General features: G+C 33.3%; 1 long non-coding RNA gene across 1 annotated transcript; it reads right to left on the reverse strand.

The window, feature by feature from the left end:
- Positions 1-824: 824 nt before the first annotated feature.
- LOC131152403 (uncharacterized) lies at positions 825-26,647 on the reverse strand. Its single transcript, XR_009135938.1, has 3 exons — positions 25,714-26,647; positions 24,836-24,920; positions 825-1,120 (listed from the first exon to the last, which is right to left on the reverse strand). It is a non-coding gene; the product is annotated as an uncharacterized LOC131152403 (long non-coding RNA).
- Between the last annotated feature and the right edge of the window lie 305 nt (positions 26,648-26,952).

Here is a 26,952-nt window from a genome sequence, read left to right on the forward strand (position 1 = left end):
TTCGGTCCCAAATCAACTTGTAATTCCACCATAGATAGTGAAGTTTTTTATCTTATCCGCCCGTGGAGTAGGTATATCTGAACCGTGTAAAATTTTTATCTCGTTTTGATTTATTTATTTATTTATTTTCCTGCATCTTTTATAACAATACTAACCAACTTGAAAGGAACTGTTCTCAAAATTTCAGATTTTATTTTTGTGGCACCCTTTTCAATTTTATTTTCCACTCATTCTTAAGAATAAGTATTCATTGACTTAACTTCTAAAAGCATTTTCCTTGAGAAAATATTACCATATCAGTGCTCTTATGCCGCATTATATTCTCATGCACAAGAATCAGACTGCAGATCCATTCAATACATGATATTTAAATTAACTATATTATAATATGTATTCTCAAATATTATATATTATAGTATATTGTGTATAATATATTCTCAATTAATAATAATTATATATTTGTTCATAAGACAATTATCATTATATTATGGTTGTTTTTTAAAATATAATATATTGGTGTTGAAGGTCTTTTGGGTAGTCAAGTAATTCATTCAAATAACTGGTCCATTACTCTCTACCTTTCAACTTAATAAATTTAATTTTATTTAGAAATTTCTTATTAGAGGGACTTGAATCTTAACTATAAATAACTAAATTATATTTCAGATTGTAAGATTAGTTCGTTATCGAAGTTCTTTTTTTTTTTGCAAGTACCATTTGCCGAAAATCCAAGAACCCAAATACAAAATTTTAGGGAAAGAAAAATAAATTTCAAAATAATTATTTTCTGTGTTTGGTTATCTAGGAAAATGAAAGAGAAAATAAAAAAAACACATACGATATTAATGAACAAAGAATTAGCTTTACACATCACTAAAGTTTTAGAAATGAAAAAGACAACTCTCAAAGTTTTAGGGAGAAAAGAAATCTATAATATATATAACATATTGAGATGATACCTATAATATTTTCTCATTTTCCTCACATTTTAAAGTTAATGAAAACAAATTCATTAGCTCCCCTGCAGAAATTCATCTCCACCACCTTTAATTCATTAGTTCCATTTTAAAGTACGAATAGCTATGGAAGATGACATTCAAAAGAAGATCCACCTGCAATTCTAGGAACAACAAGAAAAAAAAAAGTTGGAAATTAATATGAATTCTAAAAAATTAAATAAATTCACATAATTATATATATATATATATATATATATACATATATATACATATATAAATTTACATTTAATCCGAACTCCAATTTCTCAACTCCCAAACATGAGGCCAAACATTTAGATTCCATGCTTGATTCTCATTAGTGTGGGCTATCCTCATTGAGAATTTAGAAAATATTAAAAAATGAAAAAATACATATGAAAAACTTTACATTTTTGATGTAATGACAATTCACAATGCTCGTTAAGCTCCTAATATGACAAGGCACAACGTAGGCTGGACAATACACAATGTAGCCTAAGATTCAATTTTACTTTTTCATAATTCATTATAGAGGAACATGAGAAAGAAAATAAAATATTAAAGTAAAAAATAAATGATTAAATTTTTTAAAATTTCAAAAATAAAATTTGTCAATAAAAATAAGAATATTTTTGTCTATAAAATATTTTACACTATCCATACTTGCGTATATAGTATAGAAATTTACTTTTTTTTTTTAAAGAGATATTGATCTTATGAAAATTTACTTTCAAAAAGTAAAGATACTTTTGTCCACACACTAATTTACAATTATATTTTTTAGGAGTTTTTAAGTCTTTTTTTTTTAATTATTATAAAAAATATAGATATTTTTGTCAATACAATGATTTACACTATTCATACTCTTATATATATATATATATACACAATGAAAAATAAATTTTCTTCTTACTTTTCTTTCTTTGTTTTTTTTTTTTTCTCCAGCAAAAATATTTAATCCAAATGTAGCCTTAGCAAATATTTTGAGAGCATAGATTTTAGGGTTTAGATATGAACTTGTGCAAATTTGCAAGAAGTAGAGTGTAATTATATATTATGTTTTGTCTAAATTTGCATAAATCTAAATTCAAGACTTCAAATCTATACTCAAAAATGCAGGATTGATAAAAGACTTTGGATATCCCAAACTATCTACTCATTTATATTTGGTTATATTTGGGTATGACTTTTTAGGTATGGTTGCAACAAAATGGTTCTATCTGTGTAGGGATTGAATTTTACACTATGTGCCAAGAAGGTTTTAAATAGTATGACAGGCTTGGGGATGTGATGCAGTTGTTCATACTTGGTGATCCAAGACTCTGGAAGGAGCTTGAGTAGTTTTTTCTTTAGGTAACTGTCTTAGGATATGGACGTGGCTTGGGACAAGGGTGCTATCATAATTGACAATAATAGCATCCTAGTTTTAATTGGGCACTAAGTGTAGGCTCGATAATAAGAAAGAATAGAATAATTAAGATATAATAGAACACGAAACACACCAAGAGATATTTCATTAAACAAGAACAAGGAAATACAAGAGAACTCTTACAAGAGACAATTAGTTGTCGCTTTCCTTCCCTCTCTTTCACTAGAACTCTCTTTATATAGAGGGGAATAAGAGAATATGATTTAGTATTATTTATCTTTACACCTTACAAAGCATGCTTTTACTAAGCGAAAATGACATAAAGCTAAAGACTCTTTATTTAAAGCAACTTTTCTAAAGTAGCTTTGGATAAAGCTTACAACGATAGTGACACAAAGCAGCATAGTTAAAGCTAATAATGAAAAATCTAGTGTAGACATGACATATTAGAGATTATGATTTGCCTAATACTCTTTTTCTTTTTTAGCTAGATAATAGGTGTAGAGATTCGGAAAAAAAAAACTGGCGGCGGTTTTCTGGAATGAAGAAAAAATCGGCAACGGTTATGTGGAATTACCGCGGGCCGATAATGGGTGAAACGGTAAAATTAGGCCTGTTAAAGAGAAAACTGGCAACGAAATTTTGAAGGGCTGAGAAAACCGGCGACGGTTTTCTCTGCAGAGGTGATATTAAAGAAAGTCCTATGAAATGTTTTCAAAACCAAATCAATTTCTTTCTTCTTCTCTCACAAAACCCTACGGTTCTTCCCTCATATTTCTTAGATTCTCACTCCATTAAGGTCCATTTGGACAATCCGAGACCACTACGAGGTTTATGTGCAAGGTTATCGAAGCTGATCATTGATTTGGGATTTTGTGGCATTATCCCAAAATCAAGGGAAGTGAGATATTTTAGAATTTTATTGTTGATTGAGGTATGTGGAACTTAGGAAGTATTTAATGAGTGTTGTATTGAGATTTGAGTTGATAAATTAGGGTCTTTGAATTAGGGTTCGGGTGAGCGCTGCAGGCATCATTTTGGGGTTTGTGCTGGCGTAGTTCAGGAAATCAGGTAAGGGGAATCTAATAAATCAGGATTTTTGAGAAAATAACTGGTGCAAAATGGAAATAATATGTATATATGTATATGTTTTTTATGTGGGTTCTGAAATGCCAACCGTTTAAATTGTAAATTTCTGAGCCTAAGGCTGTGCTACTAGATATTATTTGTGAAAATGGAAAGTTAAAACGGCAAATTTTCTGATTAATTGTATAAGAGATTAAATGTATATTTTCAGTATATGAACAATGAATGTGGGTTGACTTATTTTACAGTAAACGTATGAAATCTGTTGTTGAATTGTGTGACATGAGTAAAATGAAGTTTCTGTGTTGAACTATGATATATGTATGAGATGCTGGAAATACTGGAAATGTATTAAAAATTAAATATGATATGATTTATTTTGCATGTGTTTGGTAATGTTAAATTACAATGTATGGTTTAAGAACTCCGGTGGACCAGAAAAGGGCACAGTATTATTGCAGATATGTATGGTAGTGCTAGTGCACCCACACATCTTAGAGAGAGTGTGGAGACGGGATGGTCGATTGTGTTGGGAAGGGTAGTGTCCCCCCTGGAGTCCAGACCAGTATGGGAACAGCCAATCAGACCTACAGAATGTAGAATGTGGTTAATTTAACTCTTGAGGGTCAACCACGGTTAAGTCCAGCTTTTGTGCCGCACAACTCGTCATGGGGTGAAAGCATGACTATGATTATCACTGGTATAAAGGGTTCTAAACGCATAATTTTAAATTTAACCATGGATAATATGAGAACAACGAATATGGAAATGGAAGATATGAGAACAACAGATATTAGAACAGAAGACGAAAATGATATGAAAACATAATATGTGAAAGCAAACATGAATACACAAATGAGAAATGCAGAATATGAATGTAAATGTAATGAATGACACAGAGATAACATCATAAAGAGTAATGTAGTAAAGTATTATCAGTATTATAAATATAGTAGTATTACATGTACTTGGGACGGGGTCTACTCTTCGCCCAAGGGCTTGCTGAGAAAGGCAAGTGCCCTGATAGGTATCAGATGTAGCTGTATGCTGCAAAACGTATTATGACAGAGGGAAGTTACTTATATGGGTGGGTAATCTTCCCTATTCTCGGGAACTTCTGCTAGTAAATCTTTGGGTGTATGTGTGAGTACAAGATAAATCATCCACCTGAAAGCTTACTGAGTAAGGTAAGTGCCCTGATATGCTTCAGTTGTGACCGTAGGTTGCTTAAGGTATCAGAGCAGAGGGGTGCTACTTGTATAGGAGAGTAATCGCCCCTATCCTTGGGAACTCTCATTGGTAAAATACCTTGCATGTGTTTGAGTAGGAATAGAGAATGTTTTCATAATTGTGGTTTCATATGAAAATAATGAATATATATGTTGTACTTAAACCTCAAGATAGCTACACATTGATTTAGTGTATTCCATCCTTACTGAGATGTGTCTCACCAAATACTTGAATTTATCTTTTTGAGAACCTTCGTGTGATCGATCTTAGAGAGCTCGAGCCTGGTATAGCATTTTTGAAAGAAAGAGAGGGTATAAATTTTGGTTATAATTTTTGGGGTTGTAATATATTTATGTTTTTAGAGTTGTAAATGTTGTGAATACTAGATGTTGGGTTATTTTTTTGAGATGTATATTGATGTAGAAACTCTAGTATATTATGAAAGAATTATTATTATTTCCGCCGCGTAACTGATATAGAGCCAGGTACAAGTAATAGAACACATGGCACCCGGGCCCCGCTTGGTGGGTTCAGGGCATCACGAGGTGGTATTAGAGATTTATTTCAAATAACACTTTAGACCCTAGTTTCGGGTTCGGGGCATTGCATTAGGTCATTACTTATAGGTCATTAATGGTTCCATTGTTGCTTGTATGATCCACATAGTAGAGAGCTAGCCTATTTGTTAAGTAAGTCTTGTAGAAATGGGAGAATAAGATTGAATAATAACTATTTTGGTCCTTCCATCATCAATAATGCACTAGGTTGAATAGGCATTATGCCAATTTTTCTGGACCAACATTATTGAAATAACATATGCTTTTTCTATGTTTCAATCGAATGGGGTGTTGATAGGTGTGGATCCATAAATGGGTTTTAATTGAAGCTGCATATCCTTTCATACATGGGAAAGATATTAACATATCTACCCCCCCTATGTTTGGACTTCACCTTTGGGATGAAATGTGACAAAAAAATATGGGAAATTAGTCATGAAATCAAGCCAATCAACCCATTATACTTCATTTTTGAAGAACAAGAACCAATTTTTGAGAAAACTATACTACTGAGGCATTTGCCTTTGATTTGTGATTAAGGTGTAAGTCCATGACTTGTGCAGAATCATACCAATATGATATATTCTAGCCAAATACCATATAAGAAGGAAAGCCTCTTTCAAGAAAGTTAGGTAAGATAGTGTGGGGACCTAGAGGCCATTAATGTAGGGAAAGAGTAAATGTCAGTCTAGATATTTTAATAGTGCATCAACCAATTCATAATTAAAAAGGAGAATGGACTAGAGACCTTGAATCATTTTTTTTTTTTTTTCCTTTCTGATGGTGTGGTAAAGGATGTTGTCCTGGATTTCACTAGGAAGACTTTGGACTCATTTTGTGAAACAAAGTGAACTTGAAAAAGGTGAGGATGTCATAACAAAGAAGACGTGGAGATTGGTTGGCCTTGAGAAAAATTCATTGAGGATGTTGTGCTTTTCCTTGATATGTTTCACTTTGAATTTATACAGGGAGAACCAGTTTGCCCATATGAGCAGTTGTCCCTATAGGAGGATATTTTTCTTGAATTGTATCATCTTTGGAAAAGAAGACATGTCCATATTTACTGTAAAAGTATGTCCAATCAAATGGAACTTAAAATTTTCAATTCCTCTTTTCACTATCAAAATCTCCTTGAACATGGAGTGATAATGTAATTTGGATTCTTTGAATGCTCCAATCTTGTAACCACAAATATGTCTAGTCCCATCATCTTTGTAATTATCACTTGTGTTTGTAAGATTCTTTTGCTAGGAATCTAGAGTGGTGGCAATTGTATAGCTATTGCTTTAAGCAACCTTACCGCTTCTATGTCACAATAATATATGGCTATAATTCATATTTTCCTTAGCTAATCTTCATCCCAAGGAAATCAATAGCTTTTGCTCCAATTATCATCTTTTTTCTAATAGCATGATCCTATAGTATATAATTGTCTCCTTAAACTGATTTAGGAGTTTCATGTAGGATGCCATATCTTTTGAAAAAAGGAGAATACCATCAATGTAGATTAAGGCATGGTGAAGGATAGGCTATAGTATCTTGATCATTGCCTTTTGGAAATTGGATGGGGCTACCTTAAGCCCAATTGTTGTTATGGTCCATTTATAGTGAAAGTTAGGGATATAGAAAGTTGTCTTCAGCCGATCATTTGGATGGATATCCATTTATCATAAGCTTGCTTTTAAATCAAATTTTGAGAAGATTTGGGCCTATAATAATTATGAAAATAGAATGGTCTGATTTGATAACAGAAAGTTATCGTCTGCAATGAAGTGATTAAGAGACTGATAATTAATTAAAAGTCTGAGCTTACCTATAGTTTGCTCGGCCCTCTTATTGACATAGAAGTCCTCACAAGCCCATTGTCACTTAACGGGCTTAATTAGTCCTTTTTTCAATTTGAATAGCTTATTATAGGCTAATGAATAATGCTCTGAATTCATTCCTTTGTGGCCTACCTTTGTAGGGTTTATATCCTCGTTTTTCTTGAATGGAAGGCTAAAAAATAACTGTGGGTTCTTCCATAGTGGCTTTGAACACTTCCTTAGGAATTCGCTATGGTTATCCACACAGTTTCCTTGGATTAATTGAGCTTTTACTTCTTCCACGGTTAGGTGATGTGGAAGATATTAGGATTTTTGGTCCATTACAAGAGTTATGACCTAAAATTTAGCTCTTGTTTTGTCTACTGGACTCTATTTAAGTGTTAGATAATGTCAAACCCAATAAGTAGGTCTTTGTTATAAAGGTTGAATCCAAACAAAGTAGCTTTAATTAAGAAATTTGGATGACGCTTAATGTAAATTGAGGTGCTCTTTAATTTGACCTTAAAATGTTCTCCATTTGCTGCTTTGAAACCTTGATTGCATGACTTCCATTTATCTTTTCTCTTTATACTTGGATCTTTTGGACTTTTTGGGAATAAATACATCTTCTTTTTCTCCCATTGAACAAGAGCACTACTTATCTCCTTTATGTTTGATGAGGAGATATTTCTTTTACATTCTTTGGCTATCTTCATGCTTGCATTTTGTACTCTTCTGTACTTATCATATTTTCTGCAAAGTGCATCCAAATTCATAAGAGAACTTTGGTAGAGTTTACTGAGAGAAGTTCTTTTGAGTCTTTTTTCCACTCATTTGAAGTTCTTAGATAACTTCTTCCCCTAGGGGATCTAGTAGGCTATTGAGGTATGCTTGCTTGAGATTGATAACATCTGATCCGCAAAGAGTATCCTATCTCTTAATGATGAGATTATAATGCTTCTTAAGATCTATTCTTTTAAGCGAACAACTTTTGATCTTCATATATTCTTCTCTGGCTTGGGTAACATGGTCTTTCTATACTCCATAAATTCCTCAATGATTATGGATATGAAGATATCGAGATTTGGAACTTGTGGCATCCGTAGTTGTCGATAGTCTTTAAGATTTATCCACTATATTTTGAGTATACCCATGTACTTAGAGACAACCCTTCTGATGAATTTCTTTAGTGTGATCCCTTTTTTCATTAATTTTTCTGCACACTAGGCATGGAGCTTAAGGATTATATTCTTGCACTAATTTTATGGAATTCCTTGTAATGAGATGATTGGTCCATTACCACTTGAACTATTTAGACTTTGCATTAGGATGGCAGATGAGGTGTTCACTGAGAGATTAATGTTGTCATCTATTCCCTCATCATTAGTGGGATTATTGTATTCTAATCAGTGAGTGGATGGTTGGGTCATTATGGCGGCTTTGGAGAGCTGTATCTCCTCTTTCTCCAAAACTCCGCTATGCAACTCTTGATTTGGGATGCTTGATTCACTGAATATTTGTTTTTTTTTTTTTTCTGTGTTAAGGTTGCCGTTGTTTTAACCCTTTGGGTTTGGGTTGGTTAACGAGTATGTTGCCTCTTTTTTAAAATGGAGAAAGAATCACTCCCTCTAAAGGAAGCTTACATTGATATAGGCTAGTACATTGGTTGGGGAGAGCTAAATTCCAGAGTGGATGGTGGGAAGAAAGGTTCTATCTTCACTTATCAATGTTGTTGTTGTTGGCTCTACTTGAGAGATTTTAGCTGAGCTTTAAAATGTTGCATTTCTGCTTCTTTATTTTTGAAGGTGGGTGACAATGCTAACATGTGGTAAATCATTTGCATAAGTTCTTCATGAATCCTCTGGATATGATTTTGGCATTTATCACTAAGGATAATTGTACTGTCAAATTTAGTCTCAACTTTGTTGGCTACCTCCTTTTGGTTATCAACAATTTGTTGCAACATCCTATTCTATGCAAGGCATTTTCTAATTGCTAGTTGAGATTTGCTTCAGTTGCAGAGACTTGTTTGGTAGATCTGTTTGGGTTGACGATAATTGAATCTTTGATTTTCTAGGAATGTTTTGTTCTTGATCTCATATCTTGATATTCTAACAATGGGAAATCCCCATAATAGTTTGAAGGTCTTATCATGTTCACCTAGGGGAAGATCATCATGTGCCTCTTTCTCTTCATATTTGACATAATAGTAAAATTTTCCTAATGATTCTCCAAGCAAACCAACTGTTGATATCTGTCTTCGTATCTCTTTTTTAGATTTTACTGGACATTTTTGTTCAAATATTTCCATTTTACGTCTTACGCTTGGATCTCTTTGCTTATAGCAGAGGTTTTTGTTCTAACTCAGTATGCTCTTTGGTTGCCACAACTCTTGTAGATCCTCCACATTAGAACAATGATGAACAAAGCCAGACTCAATGCTCAATTATAAGCACTCCTTTCCATTTAAGTTATCAGAGAATAAGACTTTAGGTGCCCTTAACCAATTGATAGTCCATGATAAGGTTGTGTTTCGGTCAAGCAGAGCTGACTTTTCTAGTGACAGGTATGGAATAGGAATACTTAGATCCATTCGGTGCTTTATAACTTCATAAGATGGGCAAGAGATCCAATCATTAATAGGTAGTGAGAAGAGGTTCTAAACGTGTCAATTAAGTAACCATGTCTTCTAAAGCGATGATTATTCCGTCTCAATCCTTCTACTATTCTCCTAGATCTTCATCTGTGTTTAGCCTAGATCATCTTGATTATATATATAAGGTAGATTATGTCCTAGAAGATGGTCTAGTTTTTCAAACCCAAAATTCCCAGATCACAAATTCATACTATGTTTATGACAAGACCAGGTTTCCTTTAAATCTTTTGAAGAAGATCATTGGCAAGACAGTAGTGCCAAGATATGTTAATGAGATTATCGAATCTACACCCTTTGGTTCTCATCAACTTTTGGCAACCAAAATAGAATAGTTTGGCACCCTGGAATTTTCTTCAGATCTTTTATGAAGGTATCTCAACCAACGATACACTCATATTCATATAGGTGCGGTCAAGTTATACCCTACCTTCCATGGGAGGAAAGGTCTCTCTGTCTGCTCCAAAATTGTGCTATTTGACTTGAAGTTTGGAAAGTATAAGCATGCTTGCATTTCCACTATGCAAACAATACTGAATGCAGGAACTGTTAGCTTCATAGTCTTCCCTAACTTTTGCATGCACTTATCAAACCCAAATATGAGAACCATTCTCAAGTTCCAAGTCTAAATTGTTGAAGCACCCCAGATCTTTAATTCTTTTGTAGCCACTCTTCATCACCATATGGTTAATAGAATCCAAAATATTCCTTTGATTTTTCCAACCCCCTAAGAAAACCAGGACACTGTCTTTTTCAATTATGATACCACCTTTGTCTTGAGCCACGTCCATATCCCAAGATAGTTACCTAGAGAAAAGATACTCAAGCTCCTTCTAAAGTCTTGGATCACCAAGTAGGAACAACTGCATCACATCCCTAAGTCGATCATACATCATGAACCCATCTATAGAACCATGTAGGATGACAATATTCACATCTCCTTTCTAAAAGGCCAGGAATCCCCATCAGACCCAACTTCCTAACATATATCTAAAGGATCCTATTTATGATTATAAAGAAGAAAAGAGAGAAAGGCGAAAAAAGAAGAAGAATGTCTAGTGAACGCTTAAAAAAAAAAGATACAAATTAAGATAGAGATTCAACAATTGGTTTGATAGGAGAATCATTAGGCAAATTTGACTATTATGTCAAATATGGAGAGAAAAAGGCACATGATGATCTTCCCCAAGTGAACATGCTAATACTTTCAAACTATATATGATGGTGATTTCCCACCATTAGAATATGAAGATATGATGTCAAGAACAAAACATTCCTAGAAGGTCAGAGATTCAATTATTTTCAACCTAGATAGATCTGCCAAACAAGTCTCTATAGTTGAAGCAACTCTCAATTGGCAATTAGAAAATTTCCTTGTGCAAAATAGGATGTCGCAACAAATTATTGATAACCAAAGGGAGCAAACCCACAAAGTTTAGAATAAATTTGACATTAAAACCATCCTTATTGATAAATGCCAAAATCATATCCAAAGGATTCATGAAAAAATAATGCAAATGATCCAACAAATGGCAACATTCTTGCTTACCTTCAAAAATAAAGAAGTAGAAATACAACATCTTAAAGCTTAGCTAAACTCTCTCAAGTAGAGCCAACAACAGCAACACAAATAGGCAAGGATAGACCGCTTATTCCCACCATCCACTTTGGCATTTATTTCTCCTCAACCAATGTACCAGCCTATATTGATACAAGCTTCCTTTAGGGGGAGCATCTCCTTTCTCTATTTGAAGAAGAGGCCACATACTCAGGATCCAACCCAAACCCAAAGGTTTGAAACAACAGTAGCCTTCATAACATTGAAAAAAGACAAACAATGAGTTAAGTATCCCCGATCGAGAGCTGTGTATCATGGTTTTAGAGAAAGAAAACTCAATTTCCAAATTATTAGTAAAGATCTCAGATCGATTGCAAAGGCAACCTGAAGAAGTGACAAAAGAAGAAAAATTGACTTCCAAAACTTTCCATCATAAGAAGATGAATTATCCCAATGTTCATTTAAATAGGAGATACAATCCCCTAGAGCCACCATGATGACTAAAACATCAACCTATATATTATAATTCAATAATCCCACTTATGATGAGGGAATATATGACAACATAAATCTCTTCGAGAACACCTTATTTGCCATCCTAATGCAAAGCCCAAGCAGTTCAAGTGGTAATGGACCAACCATTTCATTTGAAGGAATTGTACCAAATTAGTGGAGGAATAAAACTCTTAAGCTCCATGCCTAGTGTATAGTAGAATTAATGAAAGAATGGATTACACTAAAAGAAGTCATTGGAAGGGATATCTCCAAGTTCATTAATAGATAGAATCTAGTGGATAAATCTTGGAAACTATTGACAACTACAGATTTTACAAGTTTTAAATCTCAAAGTCTTCATATACACAATCATTGAGGCGTTCTATGGAGCATAGGAAGACCATATTACGTAAACAAGGGAATTAACTTAAAAGAAGAGATCTTGAGGAGCATTATAATCTCATCTTTGAGAGATATGACACTCTTTGCAGACTAGATGATATCAATCGCAAGCAAGTGTACCTAAAACATCTACTAAATATACTAGGATGAGAAGTTCTTTGGGAAGTTCAAATGAGTGGAAAAAGACTTGAAATAACTTATCTTCGTAAACTCTAACAATGTGCTTTAATGAATTTGGATGCACTCTGCAGAAAATATGACATGTTTAGAAGAGTCCATAAAACAAACATCAAAACAACCAAAGAAAGTAAAAGAAAAGATCTCCTCATCAAACATAAAGGAGATAAGCCTCTTGTTCAATGGGAGAAATAAAAGATGTATTTCTTTCCGTAAAGTTTAGAAGATATAAGGATAAAGAGAAAAAATGAAAATATTTGAGAAAGAAGAGGCATAGGAAGGACCTAAAAGATCAATGATGTTACATTTGCAACCAAAAGAGACCTTATGCAAAGAAATGTCCTCATGGATGAAAGAGAATCAAACTAATCCAAATGTTTCATAAAGTCTTATATGATGACACTAAATCCATTTTCTCTCTAAATGATCACCAAAACAAAGAATCCATCCTTACCTTCCAGGCGAGAAAACAGACCTATTAGATGCTTTGGACGAAGAAGATGAAGATTTCAAAAGCTATCAGGCTGATCCAAGTCCAAAATGGTCTCACAACCAACCTATCAATAATGAATGTTATCCAGTAGTATCAATAGAATAGGAGGTTCATAATTTGTGTTTAATTCAAGAATTATTGGCTGCACAATTCAAGAAGAGAGACTACATATCACCCTTTGCTCTAGTGTGGGTACTAGCTCATAAGTACTCAAAACCAATTAAAGTTATAACATCTTTTGACATAGGAGTAGCCTGCAGTTTCTTGAGACCAAACAATCTTCCAAAAGATAAATAGTGTCCCGATTCTCATTAAGCTTCATCCAAAATGCTTAATTAACACCACATTTTTTGGATCAAACCTTCCTAACAAAGGCCTACTTATTGGGTTCGACATAATCCAACACTGAAACAAAGTCTAGTGGACAAAATGATGGCTAAAGTTTTGGTCGTATCTATTGCAACTCCCAATCTCTTCCACATCACCCAAAGCTTGGAAGAAGTAAGAGCTCAATTAATCTAGACAAGCTATGAAGATAACCAGAGTGAATTCTTGAGAAAATGTTCAAAGTCGCTATGGAAGAACCTAGAGTTCTTTGTTAATCTTCCATTCAAGAAAAATGAGGATATCAACCCTACAAAGGCAAGCTATAAAGGAATGAATCTAGAGCAGCATATACTATAATAAACTGTTCTAACTGCAAGAAGCACTAATTGAGCCCACTAAGTTAGCATAGGCTTGTGAGGCCTTCTATGTCAATAAAAGAGCCAAGTAGACCAAAGGTAAGCTTAGACTTGCCATTAATTATTAGCCACTTACCCACTTCATTGCAGATGATAAGTTTCCATTACCAAATCAAGATAGTCTATTTTCATAATTATTGGAGGCCCAAATAATCTCAAATTTTAATTTAAAAGCGGGCTTTTGGCATTTGGGTATCCATCTAGACGATTGGCCTAATATGGTTGTTTGCATCCCCAACTTTCACTATCAATGGACCGTCAAGCCATTTGGGCTTAAGGTGGCTTTATCCATTTTCCAAAAGGCAATGATTAAGATATTCTAGCCTATCCGTCACCATGCCTAATCTATATTGATGATATTCTCCTTTCTCAAAAGATATGACATCCCATATTGATCTCTTAAATCAACTTACGGAGATAATTACACACTATGGGATCATGTTGTCAAAAAAAAAATTATTAATTTCCTTGGGATGAAGATTAGCCAAGGAACATACAAATTGCAGCCACATATAGTAACACAACTTAACACTTTCCTGGGCAGCCATATCACGACAAAGCAATTGTCGCAATTTCTTGGTATAGTCAATTACATGGCAGAATTTGTCTCAAAATTGGTAGTCTACATAGAAACACTACGTTAAATTTTGAAAAAGAAAGATGTGCCCCCCTGGGAATCTAGAACACATAAGCGATAAGGTCACTTAAAGGAATGACTATGTGATTGATACCACTCCAAATTCTTGACAAAGGCAAAAGACTCTTGCAGACTGATGCAAGTGATAATTACAAGGGTGCAGCCTTAATTGAAGAAAAGGATGATGAGACTTGATATATTTGTGGTTACAAGAGTGGAGTATCTAAAGAATCTAAATTACATTATCAATCCATGTTCAAGGAGATTTTGGTGGTGAGAAGAGGAATAAAAAAATTTGAGTTCAATTTCATTGGACATACTTTTATAGTAGAAATGGGCATGTCATCTTTTCCAAAGATGATACAATTTAAGCAAAAGATCCTCTCCCAAGGACAACTTCTCAGATGGGCAAATTGGTTCTCACATTATAAATTTGAAGTGATGTTTGGTATGTGATGTCTGCACCAACTTTTTCATTTTAAGCTTTTAGTATATTGCTTTATGTCGTAACTTTTGTAAGCTTTATGTCACTATCGTTGTAAGCTTTATCCAAAGTTGCCTTAAAAAAGTTTCTTTAGATAAAAGAGTCTTTAGCTTTATGTCATTTTAACTTTGTAGAAGCATGCTTTGTAAGAAGTAAGAATAAATATGCCACAACAAATTCCTTACTCCCCTCTATATAAGGAGAGTTCAAGTTGAAAGAGAGGGAAGGCATATAGTGATCCTAAAAAAAAATTATTAAATTAAATTAAAATTAATTAATTAATAATTAATAAATAAATATTATTAATTAAATAATATAATCTATTTATTATATTAATATAATAATTATATAATATTATAATGTTATAATTATATTTATATATATATATATATATATATATATATATATATAAACTAATGGATCTTGAAGCTTAGGAAGATTCTCCAGAGAATAGAACATACCACCACCTCTCACGCCACTCTCGTCTCTCACTCCTCAAACTCTCTCATCTCTCTCTCTCTCTCTCTCTCTCTCTCTCTCTCTCTCTCTCTCTCTCTCTCTCTCTCTCTCTCTCTCTCTCTCTCTCTCTCTCTTCAATTTCTCGACGAAACCTGCTCCGATTGAAGATTAGAAAATATCCCTAGGTTCTAATTTCGGCCACCAACGTTTTAATTAGGGAGATTTTGTGGTTTGAGCATCGTAGGCATCACTCCTGAGATAAGGTAAGAAAAATAGATTATGTCGAGTTTTTTTTAAAAAATATTCCCAATTAAATTTTGAGTACATGAATTTAATAAGAATTATGTTAAGTAAAATATGGCCGATTTAAATTGATTATGTGAATTAATTATATCTATGTTCAGATTTTGGGGAGTATTTTGGAATTAAATGAAACTGCAGGGATTTAATGTTTTGAGATTATCAAGAATAATGTATATGTTTTTTTTCTGAATATTCAGGCTTATGGAAATTGAAATTTTGAAATATTATTTTTAGTATATTTTTGGAAAACCAGGTATTTTGAGATTAAGAAAAATCTTAGAGGATACCAATATGTTAATTCTCAGCAAAATATATATTTTTCAGGCAATTTATTATATTATGAATTATCACTCAAATTGTGTGGCATGAGATTGACTATTATGCATAATTAAATCTGTCGATTTTTATGGTATTATATAGACAAAGATATGGTTTTATTCAGAATTACAGTATCACAGTGATTTATACAGAGTAACAGTATGATAGTTGGTTACATTCACGTGAATGATTGGAAACTATACATCTACCACTTACGAATACATTTAGAAACCCTTACCTTACACAAAAATTATATAACATGAATCATACAATCATAAAACATACAACAAGTATTCATAATGATAGCCACACACAAAAATTATAAAACATGAAATATATAATCATGAACCATAAAACATGTATTTAATAATAATGATAACACACAAATTACGCTTAGGACAACCAAAATTTGCAAATAAAACTACACTACGAAAACGCTCACTGAAACGTATTGATGTTTGTTAAAGTAATGGTGGAGAAGGGCAAAGGGGGATGGCGATGCGAAATGCCCCGATTCTCGAGATTTTAGCCCGAGGCCTTGTTGATTTGGGGGACGACGGTATGAAACGTCTTAAAATCAGCAAGTGCTTAGTATGAATGGCTGATTGGGAGATGGAGGTACGAAATGCCTCAATCATAGAAAGTGTTTGTTATGAATGGCTGATTAGGGGACGACTGTACGAAACACCTCAATCTCAATAAGTGTTTGCTGTGAATGACTGATTGGGAGATGACATTACGAAACGCCTTAATCTTAGCAAATTTTTAATATGTGTGCAGATCATGTAACTCGTAGATTTTATGTATAGGGCTTTTGAGCCGAATTATGAATTGAAAAGAAATATGTGTTATGAAATTGTATAGGTATGAGTATAGTTTAAAATTTATATTTCATTTAAGTTAATTAAGGGATGAATCATGTGTATATTTAAACTTATTTACCACACACTGGCACTAATTTATTCCTTCTTACTGAGAGGTGTCTCACCCCGATAATATTTCAACATTTCCGGATCACTAGGTAACCAGGCCTAGGAGCTCAGGGTCGGGGTGTAGATATTACAGATAGGGTAAGTGTTAGTTTAGATCTATGTATATAACTGTTTTGAGTTTTTGGATTATAGTTCTGTCTAAGGGAATGGTATAGTAATGGTTGAGAGGTAATACTCTGATATGTATAGTTTTGGATAGGTCTATTTTTGCTTTTGTGGGTAGTGAATGTGCAGATGTCATATTTGAAATATCATGATTATATGCTTTATGATTAAAATAAAAAAAGAATGGGGATGTGATAGTATGGTATCAGAGATGTCATGACGACGTTATTATTATGTCAGAGCAGATGATTTTGGGGCGTTACAAGGCAAGCGAGAAATAATGGTCTCTTGTATTCCCCCTTTTAATGAAATATCTCTCAGTGTGTTTCTTATTCTATTATATATTGTTGTATTCTTTCTTATTGTCAATCCTACAATGAGTGCTTGTTTGGTTACCTTCTTTAATAAGTGATTAGAGTGTTCTTTCACTCTATATTTGGGAGAGACCTTAAATTTAGATTTGGATTTGTATGAATTTGACAAAATATAACATAAAATTATATTTAAAGTTTTCCAAATCTACCCAAATCCACGGCATATTAAATTGAATATAATTATCTAGGACACTATAAATAACAAACTATAATATTAAATAAAACCCCTTAATTAGATGACAAGAAAAAATCATACATCATGAAATTACTAAAAAGTACAAGGCAAAATAGTTTATTGGTACCATTATTATTTTTATTTTATTACAATGCATGAAGAAACAACAAACAAAAATTGAAATTTTTAGTTTTCATTCATCATATCCATATGTTATTCCATAATACTTTAATATACAAGATTTCGCTTCTATGAATCAAATTATTGTGTAGATAACTTTTTAATAAAAACAAATTAAAATGGAATCACCATACAAATGAGAAATATGGTTTGTTGTGGGTCCTAATGATGTGAGTCATTCAACACCTTAATGAGTCCATACATTACTATAATATCTTGTAATTGACAGGTTTCAAACCATCGGTAAAAAAACCATTCCTAACAAGTATTTCTCTAGTAAAGGGTAATAATTTAAATTGATGTCCAAATAATCATAAGAAAAATATAAAACTGATTGTGTCATTCTTTTATCGCTCCTCGGAATGTGATGGTAACTGTTTAATTAATATAGGCACCATAAAAAAAAGATTACATAGGCAAGGTGAATCACGTGTTGCCTAGTCACCCAAGTGACTAAGTGGAAAAATTGCATAGAAGAGGCATAGTCAAACACTGCAGGAGAAGTGTAAATCACCTAAGGGATGAAATTGCTTGTCACCTAAGTGGCAGAGAACAAAGTCACCAGGCAATGATGGTCACATTATCATTAGGTGAAGTTCGCCCATCATATTTGGTGACAACGGTTCCCTTAGTCAATAGGCGAAGGTCGCGCATAATTAAGAGACAAGGTGAATAAGTAGTGGGCAAACATGTACACTTTAATAATTGGTTCTAATTTATTATTATATTTTAAATTTTTTATAAACTTCTTTTGTTGTTACAATTTATTATTTTGAAGTTATGCTTGTAACCAGAGAATTAATCTTTGTTTGACCCTAAAAGGGTGTAAATATGTGTAATGATTATTGAAAGGGGATCTAGAACTCAACTCAACAAATATCATGCAATAGCCCAATTCTAAACAAACCCTAGTGTCTTTTATACCTTTAATATCTTTATCTCTTTCTTTCTCACTTTATTCTTCCCTCTCTATCCCTTCTTACCTCTTTTAATCTAAATCTTTTCAGATGTCTCTTTTTTCCTTCCTTTTACGATTTTTACAATTTTTATTATTGCTATCCTTACACTTTTGATGAAAGTAGGCATAACAAGTCCATTCACAACTAAATGCACACCATCACTTAGAAGGTGTTTGATTTTTTATTAAACATCTTTTTGTCATGCCCACGCGGGACCTTTTATGCCATCAATTACTAGAGATTTGAGGTAAGACCATTATGTCAAGGAAGCCAATTGAACTTACTGATGTTGACTTGACAATGATTCAACAATAATTGGCAATAGAAAGTGTTTAAGTAGGTGACCTACAAACTAATATGAGATCTTGGATAGAGAGTATGCGTAGAGATATATTCAACAATTTAAGATTGACAATAGAAACACCTATAAAAGCCTCCATTGCCATTCGCCCACTGTTCTCCTATGGGCATGGCCAAACCATCACTTATAACTGCAATGAAGGATTTGGCCAGCATATTCTTTTGCACAAGGATGTTGGGAGGAAAACATCATTCTCCTCACAATCGCCACATGGTCGTATCATTCATGATGACTTTAGTCAAACTCAACAACATGGGGGACAACATAATCTTTTGCTAGAGACTATTAATTATGAAGATCATGTGAATGATCTATTGACTGATTGTATAACAAAAGATGAAGATATTGAGTCCACCATCAACCAATATCACAAAGATTCCTTAGTGGCCAATTAAAATACGAATGAGAAGAAAGGGTTCTTATTCGACTAAATAAGAATACTAAATAAGAATAATACCATTACACATCCTTGGTTGAGTACTTAAACCTTGCCAACGATGAATGCCAAATATTGTGAATGAAGATAAGCTCAAGCTCAATCTAGAGATTGGTGATTTCTTTGGGGTGGGGTGGGGGGGGGGGGGGAATAACCTTTCAGCCAAGCAAGGACCATCCACTGGCCTGGACTAAATATGGAATCAGGTGATTCTTTTCCATCTTTCACACTTGGTTGGTCAAAACTTGTTCTAGTTCAATATTCTAGAAGTATTAATAACAAATAATTTGACCAACCACTATTCGGCCTAGAAAGTGTTATACATTCTTCATGGAAAAAATATTGAAAAAAAAAAGAAAAGAATGCTTACTCATTAACAAATGATAAGTTCCACTTAATGGAATAGTGTTCTTGGAAAAAAAGTTATAATTGCCTAATCTTAGCATTCACCTAGAGGCTTACACGAAGATCGCCAAGCAAAGGGCATGATGAGCATACCTAAACTAAGCTCGCCTCATATGAGGCTGATTATTTTGGGGTAGGGCGAATTATTCTAAAAAGAAAAGCTGTTGAAGTTAAATGCGTGATAAGCATTACTCAGGCTAGGATGGAAAATTGATTAAGTTTTATTTAGGTTTATCTAAATTCATCCATTGTTTGGGACTTAGTTAGAGAAATACAACATAAAAAGAGCCCTAGTCTAATTTTCCAAGTAGCTTGGTGAGGGTAGACAAATCTCGTAGCCATTAAAGTGAGTCCTTTTGATTGACTAATGTCATATTCACCCCAAAACTATTGCGGCATGCATCGGCGATAAAATTCTAGATTGCTAATCTCCTCAACTTTTTCTCTTTTGTCGTGTCATAATATTTGGAGATGAACACAAATGAATTCTGAATTCTAGCACAAGTGGTGTTAACCTCAACCTCTAGCATTTCTAGTTCCTGAATATTCCCACATTTTTTATTGTTGACTTGATGATATTGCTCTCCAAGGTATTCTAAGCTAGATATTTATCTTTAGCAAGATATTTGTCCTCTCTCTAGGATCTCACAACATGCATTATGATTAGGAGCGACTCAGAGGAATGCTTTTAGTTTGGCGATCCACCTACTAATGAAAGGAATTTGTTGGACATCGTATCCACCAGTAGAATGCTAGTAAGGAAATATTCTATCTTTGCTTCATCCTACAAATCCATTTATCTATTGCCTCCTCCAACGAAGCCTTCAAAAAATCAACCAATGGCAAAGGGTTGACCTTTTCCCCTTGGGGGATGGAAGCAAAGAATGCTTCCATCCATTTCATTCCCTCCATATTGTTGATCGTGAATTAAAGTAGAAGCAATTAGGAGATTTGAATAAAGGAAGGCAAAATGGAGAATACTTGGAAATTAACCTTTGTATCGCGAAGAATTTGTTTTGCAATCAAACTAAAGAAGGCAGTTAGGGAAAGTCACTTAATCGCTTGGGCAACTAAGCAAAGATGGTCAAGTAACTGATTGTTTGACAAAGATTGCTTATGAAAATCACCCAACTATTATAGAAACTAAGCAGAGGGTCACCAACATAACCCACAAATATCTCTTTTTTTAGTTAATGACATGATTAATGTAACCCTCAAACATGTAATTTGTTGGCTTGTGATGGACGAATAGGGAAAAGATAGAATATTTGAAGTATGAATTTCCTAAGAAAGGAAGGGTATAACACCTTGTAATCAGCTAAAATTGAGTTGCGATTTATGATTATTCATTTATGAGCATAATAAGTAACTAAATGGATCAGCAGTTGTGGAAGGGGCATTGATTGTGCCACCCTTGTATATTTCTTCAAAATGTGATGGTGATTATTCAATCAAGATAATTTCCATAAAAAAAGATATCATCTAGGCTAGTTGAATTACATGTTGTCTAGTCACCGAAGTGACTAAATGGAGAATGGCCTAGAAGTGGCGTAAGTAAAAGATTGTAGGCGAGGTGCAAATCGCCTAAGGGATGCAATTGCTTATCACCTAGATGACAAAGAACATGGAGTTGCCAGGTGGCGATGTGTTAACCCTAAGGTTTTACTAACCTTGTTTTGAGAGAAGATTTGAAAAGTTAATATCTTATTTTATTTGTAGTTTTATTCTCTCAATTGTAATGTATTTTAACTTATAAAACTCAAAGAATATTAAAGGTACGACACAAATGAGCTAAAACTGGAGAATTAAAAAAAAAAAGGAAAACCAAACTTGGCCTAATGGCCAGGGGTGGTCGATCAGCCCACAAAGGGTGTTTGATTGGTCTAGGTAGAAGTCAGAAGAGGTCAACCAACCACTGAAGATGGTCAACTAGTTTGACTAGTATTGCCTATAGCAATCATTTCTTTCTCTTTAACGGCTAATAAATGGTCAATCGAGCCCAATAAGAGATTGACTAACTTAACCTAAAAAAGTTTACAATGATAAAAAAATGACTAGTTTTTCTCAAATCTCTATAAATATGTCCTTTAAAGCCTTATGAACATTAGAGAAGATATCTATACTAAATTTTCAAGCACCTAAACTTTCATTCTCTTAATATCTCTTGTGCCCTTGATTTACTTACTTCTAAAAGAAATACTGAAACTCTTGGGCCATAATTTTGAATATCCTTTGAAAGTTAGTTTTGAGCTTCAATTTGTAAATCATTCTTTGTGAGGATATTTGATTTGTAATCTCTTTCATATTGGTTTCCTTGTCCTTGTCTCCGTAGAAAACAAGGGTTGTATTTGATTTCCTTGTCTCCGAAAATAAGGGATATAAGTGGTTTTCTTGGTCTTCAAAAAATAAGGGGTTAGGTGGAACCTCAAGGTGGTTTGCCTTGAGAGAGTGGATGTAGGTTTGTTGCCAAACTAGTGTAAAAAGATTTTGCATCTTTCTTCCTTTCTCTCTTTTTAAATTCATCATTGCCTTTTATATGTATATTTTCTTGGTTTGTTTAATTGCTCTAAATTTTATATCAAACACTTTAATTTTTATTAAACCCAATTCACTCCCCCTCTTGGGTTGCCACTAGGGCCAACATGATGGTCACATTAGCCATTAGGACATGATGGTTGCATTATCATTAGCCAAAGTTTGCCCATCATATTTGGTGACTATGGTTGCCAGCTTAGTCAACAAGCTAAGGTTGCCCATCATTAAGCAACAAGGTGGATAACCATTAGGTAAGCATATCAACTATAATAAATTTTACCTTTAATATTATAAATAGTCCCAAATTATGATTAGGCTTTAAAAGTTTTATAAACTTCCTGTATTATTAGGATTTATTATTTTGAATTTATACTTGTAATCGTAATATTAATGTATATTTGGCCCTAGAAAGGTATAAGTACAAGTAATGGTTATTGTAAGGGGATCTCAAATTCAGCTTAATTAACAAACGTCATATAATAGTTCAGCACTAAATAGGTTGCAATGCCTTTTATCGCTTTTATATCTTTATCCCTATCTCTCTCACTTTCTTCTTCCCTTAGTTTCTCTTCCCTCCCTATCTTTCCTTACCTCTTCTAATCTAAGTCTTTTCACCTCCCTATTTTCTCCTCTTTTTTTTTTTTTTACAATTTCTTTGATTTCTATAATTCGTACTATATATTATTATCCTTACAATTTTAAAAAGAATTGACATAATGAGACCATTCACAACGAATCTACCATCTAACCATCTAAATCTATACCATCAATTAAAAGGTGCTTGATTTTCACTCAAACAGAAACTAATGAACTAATGAAAAGAAGAATGTAAAGAAAAAGAAAAAAAAAATGGTATTGATGTTTAGTGTATAACTTCTACATCCTTAAATAGAGATAAAGAAACCATTTCATTAAAGGCGATGTCCAAAAAGGATGTACATTATGGGTAAATAGGCTAAAATGTAGAAAATGCCCTTAGACTAAATGCTTATTGCACAATACCTTTGTAATTAAAATAGTCACCACATAATCCTCTTTAATTATTCAAGATAATTGCGTTGTTAATCATATTTACAAGTGATTGTTATAACCTTAGGAATGAGATTCATAATAATGGCAATAATTAAATGAAATGACAAAAGAATTATAAAAAATTAGTTTAATGAATTACATGGAATTAAAAATAAAATCTATTATTGCTATATCCATGGTGATTTTGGATTTAAAAACATAAATCTGTTTAGAATATTAACAATTTTTACTAGAAGAGGGATTGTGCATTATATAAATACTTCAAGAGGGTTATGTGATTGTTATTTTAATTTATATTTTGTGCATTTTAACTTTTAGAATTAATAATAGGAAGGATGTTTTTAGAAACTTTAGAAATTTTAGAATCTCTTAATTTTTTATTGTAAAAATGTGATTCTAGTTAGGGGCATAGATAGTTTTTATTTATTTATTACCTTTTTCCTTTTAATGTAATATGCGCTCGTGTGTGTGTCTATATATATATATCTTGAATAGATGCATATAAATTAAAATAAACTTTATAGACTTATAATATTGCACCGATTCATGAATAAACGTAGTTTTGCATATGATCTTATTCATGATCAGTTCAATGAAATTGAGATTGAAAATATTGAAACTTGATGTACTTGCGAAATAACTATTAAAAATTTATATACAAACTAAATGGATTGGGTTACTTGGGAGGCATTATCTAATGGTCAAAACTTGAAATGTTTGTGCAGGAATTTTCAAGTCCATATTTCGGAAAAAAAATATATATATATATATATACATATATATATATATATATATATATATATATACATATATATATATATAATGAATATGGGATGAGAAATAGATTTCCTTCCCTTGTGTGCAACCCAATTAACTCATTGTGAAAAAAAAAGCAAAAATTTGTTGAAGTGACCCCCAAGATTCATATGTAGTCTTCAAGCTTAAGTGCATAGTTATGGAGGTTGCAGAAAAATAAATATACATTTCTTAATTAAAAAGGAATTTTAATTGGTGTGTTAATTACCTTAAAGGAAAATAAATTTCTTGGTGATCGAAGACAATAATGCGGCTAATTTTCTCGTTAGAGAAGGAGAATTGAGAAACAATGTCATCTACGAAAAATAACATTTTTTATCATGTTCTCTGAAAGGTATCATTCGGATGGATAGCTTGGGTCTAATTTCCTTTCGTCATTAGTTCAACCTCTTGATTTTTGTTTGGTGGGTTAGATTTGTTTAAAGTTTTATGATTTTATAAAAAAAAAAAAATGACTTTAATTGTTGATAAAAGTCAAATGCCGTTTCGATTAGGTTTTGAACAAATGACATTTAACAAAAAGAAAAGGAAATTAAGGTTAATCACAAATAGAAGGCCATCACAAACCAAGGCCTAACATGTTAGGAAGAAAAAATTTGTTTTCAAAAGCTAGTATCAATAATTAAGGAACAAGCATCATGCATGTGCATGGATTTACCCTACAGAATACTAAATAAAATCAATATAATAATTCCATTGAGAAGCATATGACATCATACCTCCATCAAATATCTTCCTTCAATTCATTGAATTGCACAAACGCAAGAATTCCTCACGCCCTCAAGTTCCCCATCCTCGATCACACTACAACAATGTGTAAAAGGTAAGACGAGACCAAGTCATTAAGTACGATAGAAAATTTAAATAGGAAAAAAAATTACTAGCATTTGACTGGATGAATTTTGGATTCAAATTTTTGTGAAAAATAAATATAATTTCATATTATTTTTTTGTCTAAATCCGCACAAAGATAAAGTTAAAAGTTAGAAGAGACTGAATCGTTAAGCATGATGAAAATTTAAAATGAGAAAAAAATTACCTTGCATATGGTGAGATAAATTTTGGAACTTAAGTTTAAATTTTTGTAAATATGAAAAAAATTCAATAATTTATAGATTACATTTTATCCAAATCTACAGAAATAACATTAAGGTCCGAAATTCATATTCCGAAACATTACCTTAGTGATAAGTTTTTAGGAACACATTTGGATTAAACATTTCTTATTATATTATGTCAACAATTATGGATTGGATTATAAGTATTTGATTTGGAACCATGTGGAATTTGACAAAACTCATTATAATCGATAGAACTCTAACCCCCATGTTTGGGAGGTTGGAGTTTAGACTGTGTTTAGGTGAAATGCGATCCAAAATTGGGGCCTAGGCATATATATAAAAAAGATAATGACAAATCACCTCCGAAACAGTTGTCCCTAACATTTGGGGCTTTGATAATTATTTTTTCCTTCTTCAAAACAAAATGTAATACTAAAGCATAAATTATTAAACAGAAACAACCCATCATTCAAGCCGGCAATTAATTAAAGTAGGTGGGGAGGGCTGACATGAATTTTAATTAATTAATAATTTACCTTGGTTCAAACTCTTGAACATGAGCTATGTCCTCACCATGAGCATCTGGCCAGCTAACTTTCCTCCTGCCTGTACTTGCTTGATTCTCCTCCACTACCAATGTAGTCTTCTTGAGATTACTCTTGAGAGGAGGGGGTTCCATGTGAGCCCCATCAGACCCACCAGTACTTCTATTGCTCCTGCCTTCATCAGCCTCCAATATTTCAATATGATTACCAATTTCTTCCACCACGACCCCATTTCCCTCTTCTGTGGGCACTGCTGTTGCTGATCTCTTCCTGTGGCTGGTTCCAACTACCCTTCTTCTCTCTTCAGCTTTGGTACTGTTAGAAGAGCTCCATGGGGGAGCATAACAGGAGCACACTAATGCAGTGCACCTGTTTTGCGCCGTCGACGCCGCCAGGAGTACCAACAGCGAGGTTCTTCCAGCTTCTGTTTCTACCTTTCCTGTATAATATTGATACCATGACCAGCTCAAAAAGAAGATCTAAAGAGTCTAAGAGCCTCCAAAAAACGTCAAATACATGATTGAAGAATTGAAGAAATTAACACTGATGAGTAGAGGGAAGTTGTATTCTGCATGTGTAGACCAACTAGCCAGCTCTACTGTGGGAGATCGGCAGACATGATGATGGCTGTTTTACCATTGAGATAGTGGGGTGAGTTCTTTGAGAGGTGGGTGGGGTTTTGGTGGCTTATCAGGTTTTGGGTTAAGGTGGATGGACACAGAATAGCTGCACGTACAATCATGTTCCGGTGTTCATGCCTCCCCCACTAGGTTTTATCTTTTGGGTTCCTTTTGCTTTTGCTTCATCAACACTCATTATTGAGGAGACATGGGTGAAACAAAAAGGACAAGGTGCTGTTGATCTTTTTTGACTGTTTTTGGGTTATATTCATTGTTTATGACAATAAGAGATAAGCATATATCCGTTGGTTCTATTCTTTCTTTCTCATGCTATATAAACTTTTGGCTTTTGTGGGTTTTAACTTTGAAGCTAGAGTACAAGCACAAGACTGTCCTCATTTGATCCACCACGACCTACAAATTAATTTACTCTAAATAAAAGTCCTTGGGAAGTTCCGAATAACCAGTGGACCATATCTTCAATGCTCAACCTTGAGGAAGAAGTGAGAATGTAGAGAAGAAAAGAAAGGGGTAATGATTGCTTCTTACCTTTCTCACCTCACCATTTCAACATTTATAAGAGGGTTTAGGGTTAGCATAGGATTAGTGT

The sequence above is a fragment of the Malania oleifera genome, chromosome 3, assembly GCF_029873635.1.
Source record: "Malania oleifera isolate guangnan ecotype guangnan chromosome 3, ASM2987363v1, whole genome shotgun sequence".
NCBI classification, from domain to species: domain Eukaryota; kingdom Viridiplantae; phylum Streptophyta; class Magnoliopsida; order Santalales; family Ximeniaceae; genus Malania; species Malania oleifera.